Source organism: Pinus tabuliformis, chromosome 9 (assembly GCF_031772625.1).
Source record: "Pinus tabuliformis cultivar Carrire ecotype Pingquan chromosome 9, CPIR1, whole genome shotgun sequence".
Classification (NCBI taxonomy): domain Eukaryota; kingdom Viridiplantae; phylum Streptophyta; class Pinopsida; order Pinales; family Pinaceae; genus Pinus; species Pinus tabuliformis.
Window position 1 is genome coordinate 1,533,125,735 of NC_142307.1, and position 8,480 is coordinate 1,533,134,214.

At 39.0% G+C, this 8,480-nt stretch overlaps 2 long non-coding RNA genes and 1 pseudogene across 5 annotated transcripts; all 3 read left to right on the top strand.

Annotated features, from left to right (window-relative positions):
- Window positions 1–2,892: 2,892 nt before the first annotated feature.
- LOC149154461 (uncharacterized) lies at window positions 2,893–4,014 on the top strand. Its single transcript, XR_016262970.1, has 5 exons — window positions 2,893–2,922; window positions 3,035–3,171; window positions 3,263–3,370; window positions 3,652–3,788; window positions 3,904–4,014. It is a non-coding gene; the product is annotated as an uncharacterized LOC149154461 (long non-coding RNA).
- Window positions 4,015–4,217: 203 nt separating this feature from the next.
- Window positions 4,218–4,831, top strand: LOC149154462 (protein TOPLESS-RELATED PROTEIN 2 pseudogene; annotated as a pseudogene). The gene is made up of 2 exons (XR_016263352.1): window positions 4,218–4,379; window positions 4,621–4,831. The product of XR_016263352.1 is annotated as a protein TOPLESS-RELATED PROTEIN 2 pseudogene (transcript).
- A 1,331-nt stretch (window positions 4,832–6,162) lies between these two features.
- LOC149154463 (uncharacterized) lies at window positions 6,163–7,384 on the top strand. 3 transcript variants are annotated; one of them, XR_016262972.1, is made up of 3 exons: window positions 6,163–6,354; window positions 6,448–7,210; window positions 7,351–7,384. It is a non-coding gene; the product is annotated as an uncharacterized LOC149154463 (long non-coding RNA). The 3 variants fall into 3 exon arrangements; XR_016262973.1 differs by having other exon boundaries at window positions 6,448–7,188; XR_016262971.1 differs by having other exon boundaries at window positions 6,448–7,384.
- Window positions 7,385–8,480: the final 1,096 nt, after the last annotated feature.

Here is an 8,480-nt window from a genome sequence, read left to right on the forward strand (position 1 = left end):
CCACAAAATTTTGGAGCTAGAGAACATCCCAGGCTACCCTAAAATCAACACTTCCCTCTATTGCTTACTTGTGCTACTTGAATGAGGCAAACTTAGGGCATAGAGGGTTGCTACCTATCACTGTCAAAAGTCCTTGTTAACAACAAACATGGGCTAGTCAAAGTGCTCCCTTGACCTCGTTCTTTTGTCCTTCAAAGATCAATCTTGATCACCCCTTCTTTTTCCCTTCTAACTATCCTCAAATTCTTTCTCAAGTGATTGTACTTATGTTATGGAGCAAGACACTACAACACTCCCGAAACTGTTCTTTTGGTTGCTCCAAATACTATCCTAAACTACGACACCAATCTTGCACTTTTTCTCCTTGTAGACGTCCACTTCTGCTCTCGAAAACCCTTGGATATGAGTGAGACTTTTTATAAAGAACTCTTTCCTAACTAGGGCAACCTAAAGCAGGTCATGTTGCAACCCACTCCAAAAACCTTTGATTTCTTCACTCCTACTGTAGATGAGTGTTGCCTATCCTTGGCTGCCAAGTAAGCTACTCAACACTCTAATAATCATCACTTCATCCACTTGCAATACTTCATAAATCTCAGCCTGTTGGAGAGAGCTTGCTTATGTTTTCATGCTCATATTTTGTCCTCAAAAGTCTCGTCCTAGTTTCCTACTCGTTGCTTTTACCTGCATAACCACAACCCAAAATAGTCCCAAAACCAACCCCTAACCATAATTGATCCTTTCTCCTTGGTTGCGGACTCGACCTCCTATTTCAGTGTTCACATGAGGAATAAGTGACTTGATTGGGTGAGGAATGAGGCTCTTCCCCATTCCTATTTATATCATTCCTTGGGGTGATGTCTAACCTTCTTAAATTGTCTCCTCAAGTCAACTTGAAACTTAAGATAAATTCACCCAGAGAATCAAATAAAAATTCTTTTCTCTCAATCCACAAGGCCTCTCTTCGTGCTGCAAGTGGCCCCTTGTTCGTTTAAGGGTGCCCTACAATCTCCAAGTGCCAAGTGTCCAAATCCATACATGGTTTCACATCGACAAGTGACCTTGTGGTGCCAATTCATCCACAACCCTGGAGCCTTTGGTTTTGAGTACCACCCAAGTTACCAATCTCAAGATTCTTAACATGAATAGGATATCAATACTAGGGCCATAGACTTTATCATTAAGCTGCCTCACTCAAAAATTATTTGTTTCTTTGAAAAAATATTGCATTTTGAACATTACTACAAAAAAAATTGCAAAAAGGGCAAAACGCTCCCGAAAACGCAGGGAGCGAAAAAATTTTTAGGGAGCGATTTCGGAAGCGCGCTCCCGACCCGCTCCCGCCCGGAGCGTGGATTAGGAGCAGGATCGAGGAGGAGGGGGGTGCTCCCCCGTAACACTGCTTTGGTCTCCTTTTGGTTGGTTGCACACCAATATAATAGTGTACTACACCCTCCCTTTTGGTTGGTAGCACACCAATATAATAGTGTACTACACCCTCCCTTTTGGTTGGTTGCACACCAATATAATGGTGTACTACACCCTCTATTCAGACACTGACATGCCTGCATTTGTGTTATAGAAGTTGTGTTTTCCAAGCATATAGTTCACATATATTCCATTTCCTATACTGTGGCAGGCGATTCTAGACAACATCTAGTGTCTTGCTTACATGCTTAAAGGCCAACCTGTACATTCTTTGTAGGTGTGTAAAATTAAGTTTGTATTGAAAGTATAATTTATTAACATTGATATAATTTAAACAGATTGACGCACATGCTGGTGGTGTGAATGATATTGCTTTTTCACACCCTAGCTACCAGCTCTTCATAATAATTACATGTGGGGATGATAAGACCATCAAGGTAATCTGCTTTATCATATGTGTCAAGACTCATTCTAATAGTTGTCGTTTATTTATCTGTATATGAAAATTTTAAAAAAAAAGGAAAACAATATTGTCTATGCTTGTAGGTGTGGGATGCAGTAACTGGTTGAAAGCAGTACACATTTGAAGGCCATGAAGCAGCTATATGTTCTGTTTGTCCTCACCGTAAGAAAATATTCAGGTACTTTGTTCCTTGATACCTGAAGAATTTATGTGAATTGCAGTTGAGGAATATTAAGAATTTATGTGAATTTCAATTGAGGAATATTAAATTCTAGTTGTTTTGAAGTTACATTGCATATTCTATTTTTGTTTGATGTTTGGCTTCCTGTGAATTTTTGGCCATATGACAAATACTTTATTGCACTAAAGATAGATGGATTATGATTCTTTGTTCGTATGCAGTTTATTTTTTTTACAGCTATTGATTGAAAGATTAAAGCCTAGTTATATGATCTTGCGGAATCTACTTTATTGCACTAAGGATAGATGGATTATGATTCTTTGTTCGTATGCAGTTTATTTTTTTTACAGCTATTGATTGAAAGATTAAAGCCTAGTTATATGATCTTGCGGAATCTTTCGGGTCTTATAGTGCTGATGGAACAAGGTAAAATGTTAACTTGGAATGGTGTTTAGTTAGTACAGTGTCTTCATGTGTAACTGAGGTTTACTTTCTCCAATTTTCTATATTTGCTCTGTCAAATCCATGTTCTTTCTCAATTTTACTCTCTCAATTTTCTATATTTGCTCTGTTAAATCCATGTTCTTTCTGAAGTATATAATCATTTGTATTTTTTACTAGGCTCTTCTCCTGTGGAACAAGTAAATATGGTGATTCAAACCTGGTTGAGTGGAATGAAAGCGAGGGAACAATCCAGTGGACATACTCTGATTTTAAGCGTTCCTTAGGTGTTCTGCAATTTGATACAACCAGGAATAGGTTGTTGGCAGCTGGTGATGAATTTCAAATAAAGTTCTGGGACATGGATAACACCAACATCCTGACAACAATTGATGTTGAGGGTAGTTCGGTAAGAAGTTATTTTTGGAGATGAGGATGGTTTATTTTTGGAGTTTCAAAACATTATTTTAAGTTTTCTTGATCAAATCTCAATGTATAATCCTTCGCTTATTTTCAAAAAGATCCAGGCTAGTCCCTATTGGCAGTCACGGCATAAAAATTTTACCCAACGCAGAGGGATTAATTTCGCTTAACTTGTATGCTAGAGAGTAGATCCTTTGAAGGAATGAGGGTGCCTCCAGAGACAATGGCAACAAAGGTAAATTGCTTCTTCCATGCACAGTTACTGTGTACATGCACTTCTAATTAATGGTAAAGTTTAAACTAAATAGATCATTTTTACTATGCAGACTTCAGTTGTGAATGGCATGCCTCCTGTAGTCACTGCTCCTGGTTCCCTTCGCAGTGCTATAGAACGTTCGGACAAACTTCCACCTGCATTGTCAATGACCAATTTTGTAAGAGCTTTCTCCTAAAATTATTTCTTTAGAATCTAGCATATTTGTCCAGCATTATTCAGTTTAGTTTGTTACATATATCTTATCATTTTCTAAACTTCACTAAAGAGTCCAGAGTCCAAATATTGTTGCTTTCAAGTTTCCATATAGCATAGGATTTTGTTCTTATCCCTTTTCACATGTTCTATTAGCCATTATTTTGGCACATCTTTTATAGGAATAGGATGATATGATCAATGAATTCTAGCAATTATCTGACACTCGAGACAACATGTGTGCAGAGTAGTATAGACTATAGATAGACAGTCGGACCCCAGATGTTAAACGAAGGCTTCTAGATGAGGTCACAGACAAGAGCAAGAACTGGAAATTGACTGAGATCACTGATTCGGGTCAGTGTAGGTCGCCTGCGAGCAAGGTATGCAATCATCCCTCTATTACAGAAAACACTAAAGGTTGACATACTTTACAATTTTATGTGCTACAAATTCTGTCGATATTGATCCAAACAAGTAATGTGCTATTTCTTGCAGGTGGTAAAACTGATATACACCAATTCCGGTGTTGTTGTCTTAGCACTGACATCCAATGCTCTCCATAAGCTATGGAAATGGCCACGGAGTGACCGGAATCCATCCGGAAAGGTGGGGTTCTTTAGTAGTTGTTGTTTGCTTCTTTTTTATTTTAGCTTGTTTTATTTATTTATTTGTTTTAGCTTGTTTTATTTATTTATTTGTTTATTATACTTTTGGATATATAATTTGCAGTTGTATTTTATGTAGTAATGATTGACGAGTAACTAAGAGTTAGTATTTTGTTCCACCGTCTACAGAGTATTCCAACACAGATGTGGCAGCCAGCTAGTGGGATTGGGATTGTTATGAATAATGACGTTGGTGATACAAATCCAGAAGAAGCCGCTGCTTGTATAGCTTTGTCTAAGAATGATTCCTATGTAATGTCTGCTTCCGGTGGCAAGGTCTCCTTATTCAATATGATGACATTTAAGGTAAGAGAGCCTTTTACCTAAAGACCAGTTTCATTTTAATGTTTCCGATGATATATAATTTCAGTTTTGGTACATTGGTCTGCTTAGGGTTTATTCTCTAATGTCTCACCTTCAACTTTCAAATTATGTGGGTAATGGGGTTCAGTTCCTCTAGAAGGTTCTTGTGTAATGTTCCTTACTATAGGCTAAGAATCCAAAGGCTCCCAATTTTCATGGGATGCTGATTAGTGATTCATTGCAGGTCATGACAACTTTCATGCCACCTCCTTCTGCAGCCACTTTTCTGGCTTTCCACCCTCAGGACATAACATCCTTGTAATTGCCATGGAGGATTCAACAATTCAAATATACAATGTTTGAGTTGATGAGATGCTGCGTGTGAATATCTCTTTCAATACTTATCTCTTCCAAAGCTCATCTTTAAGTGGCATGCTCTGAACCTGCTGCAATTTTTACAGGTAAAAGCAAAGCTCAAGGGCCACCAAAAGAAAATCACAGGCCTGGCTTTTTCACATGCTTTGATTGTGTTGGTATCTTTCACATGTTTTGAATGTGTTGGTATCTTCTGGAGCTGATACCCATGTATATGGTTTCTTTTATTATTAAATATAGTCTGACTCCATGATGTTCACTTTAAAGTTTACATAAATTTACGGAGTAGAAATGTTCATGTACTCACAACCACGTCTTTTGGCAATTATGTCCCTGGGGCATAGATGGGTGGGACAAGCGAAAGTCAAAAGTTGTACCAGTACAACCAGGAAGATCGTCACCACCAGTGGGGATACAAGAGTACAGTTTCATAATGATCAAATTCACTTGTTGGTTGTGCATGAGAGCCAGCTTTGCTATATATGATGCTTCCAAGTTGGAGCGCTTGTGCTATGTAAGTACTTGTAAGCAGTGTTAAATTAAACATAGACAATAATATAATGTCACTTACCTTCTGTATCTGATTGGATGACCTTGTTACATGGTTGCATTTGCAGTGGTCTCCTCATGATCCCCTATCTGCTCCTATTTCAAGTGCCATATACTCGTGTCAGCGTCCTAGTTTATGCGAGCTTCTGAGCTTCTGTGATAGTGGACTTGGAGTGTTTGATGCAGAATATCCGCTCCTATTTCAAGTGTCATATACTCACGTGACAGCGTGTACTAGTTTATGTGAGCTTCTGAGCTTCTGTGATAGTGCAGTTGGAGTGTTTGATGCAGAATATCTGCTCCTATTTCAAGTGCCTTATACTCATGCGACAGCGTCCTAGTTTATGCGAGCTTCTGAGCTTCTGTTATAGTGCAGTTGGAGTGTTTGATGCAGAAAGCTTGAGGCCTCACTGCCCCATTGCACCTTCTGCATATTTACCATCGGGAATGAACAGGTAAATGGGCTCTTTCATTCTGTCATGGTTGATACATCTATTTTTTAGATTTGGATTTTGACAAGGCATATTATGATTTAATTTATTGTTTGGTTATTTATTCAGCAGTAATGCCTATTCTCTAGTCGTTGCATCACATCCATCCGAACCGAATCAATTTGCTCTTGGAAAAACAGATGGAGTTCATGTTATTGAGCCTTCAGAGTAAGAAGGGAAATGGGGTGTTGGACCTCCCCCAAATAATGGAACTGTCGGATCAAATCCATCATTTAAGTAACCAAGGTTCGGCACCACCCTCAAGGTAGTTCAATGGAAACATAAGAACAATTTGAAGTGCACTCTTTATTTACAAGAATACCATGAATAATGGTAGCGTCTTGTCAGTGAAATGCCTCACTTGTGTTCCAGTTGTTGAGGCAGTATGGGTGGGACAAGCGAAAGTCAAAAGTTGTACCAGTACAACCAGGAAGATCGTCACCACCAGTGGGGGTACAAGAGTACAGTTTCATAATGATCAAATTCACCTCTTTGTTGTACATAAGAGCCAGCTTTGCTCTATATGATGCTTCCATGTTGGAGCACTTGTGCTATAAGTACTTGTAAGCAGTGTTAAATTAAACATAGACAATAATATAATGTCACTTACCTTCTGTATCTGATTGGATGACCTTGTTACATGGTTGCATTTGCAGTGGTCTCCTGATGATCCCCTATCTGCTATTTCAAGTGCCATATATTCGTGTCAGTGCCCTAGTTTATGCGAGCTTCTGTGATAGTGCACTTGGAGTGTTTGATGCAGAATATCCGCTCCTATTTCAAGTGTCATATACTCATGTGACAGCGTACTAGTTTATGCGAGCTTCTGAGCTTCTGTGATAGTGCAGTTGGAGTGTTTGATGCAGAATATTTGCTCCTATTTCAAGTGCCGCTCTGTGGATTAAATTGAAACGACACGACTGATGAGCTATTTAGTAAGGTTGGGACTCGGGAGCACCTCAAGGTCAAAGGCTGGCCACTGCCAGCGTGCATTAATGTCGAACAGAAAAGAGTTGGGGCCAACAATGGGAGGGAAAGCAGAATAGGATTTTAGTAATGGAGTTAACCAACGCCAACGCAAGAAAGAGGCTTCAATTGTGTCGCCTGATGGGATTCAAACTACATTGATATTATATGTCTTTAAACACCGGGCTTGGCTTTTAAATTTGTATTTGGTATTATAATTCCCACTGCCAATAAATTTATAAAACATGAGGGTTGATATGTGTGCATTGCTGATTTATTATGATATGTCACCATAAGTCTAAAATTGATCGTAGAATTGACAGTTAAGAAATGGGCAATTGTTGTCATTATCTGGAATCGAATCGAATCGAATCAGATTATAGAATGAATATATGGATGTTTTAAGTCATGCGCTGCCAGCTCACCTGCAGGTGCACGCTCTTATCATTTTCCGTGAGTCCTTCTCTTCAAATTGTTTTTTGGTAAAGTTAGATATGCCCCAGCAGCTGATGCTAATTTTAAAACTTTATATGTTTTGATAATAATAACTTCCTACTTACAGCTTGGTGATGTGAATCATTTCTGGTGTACAGTCTGCTTGTTTAGAAGAATGCTGTAAAGATTGCACCTCAATTATCTGCCGCATAGCTTATAGGCCAAACGATCATTACTTCTCGCTTTGGAGCATCTGTAAAAGCTCCATTCCAGCGTGCAATTTAATCAAGGTTTCCTCCGAACCTTTTAAGAAACAACAGAAATCTATCCGGGAATTCTGCTGCCCTCCGTCTCTGGTTTGTGGCACCTCTTCCTTCATGGGTGGGACAAGCTAAAGTCAAAAGTTGTACCAGTACAACCAGGAAGATCGTCACCACCAGTGGGGGTACAAGAGTACAGTTTCATAATGATCAAATTCACCTCTTTCTTGTGCATAAGAGCCAGCTTTGCTCTATATGATGCTTCCAAGTTGGAGCGCTTTTGCTATAAGTACTTGTAACCAGTGTCAAATTAAACATAGACAATAATATAATGTCACTTACCCTCTGTATCTGATTGGATGACCTTGCCCTATTTCAAGTGCCATATATTCGTGTCAGTGCCCTAGTTTATGCGAGCTTCTGTGATAGTGCAGTTGCAGAGTTTGATGCAGAATATCCGCTCCTATTTCAAGTGTCATATACTCATGTGACAGCGTACTAGTTTATGCGAGCTTCTGAGCTTCTGTGATAGTGTAGTTGGAGTGTTTGATGCAGAATATTTGCTCCTATTTCAAGTGCCTTATACTCATGCGACAGCGTCCTAGTTTATGCGAACTTCTGAGCTTCTGTGATAGTGCAGTTGGAGTGTTTGATGCAGGAAAGCTTGAGGCCCCTCTGCCCCATTGCACTTTCTGCATATTTACCATCGGGAATGAACAGGTAAATGGGCTCTTTCATTCTGTCATGGTTGATACATCTATTTTTTAGATTTGGATTTTGACAAGGCATATTATGATTTAATTTATTGTTTGGTTATTTATTCAGCAGTAATTCCTATTCTCAGTCGTTGCATCACATCCATCCGAACCGAATCAATTTGCTCTTGGAAAAACAGATGGAGTTCATGTTATTGAGCCTTCAGAGTAAGAAGGGAAATGGGGTGTTGGACCTCCCCCAAATAATGGAACTGTCGGATCAAATCCATCAGGTAGTTCAATGGAAACATAAGAACAATTTGAAGTGCACTC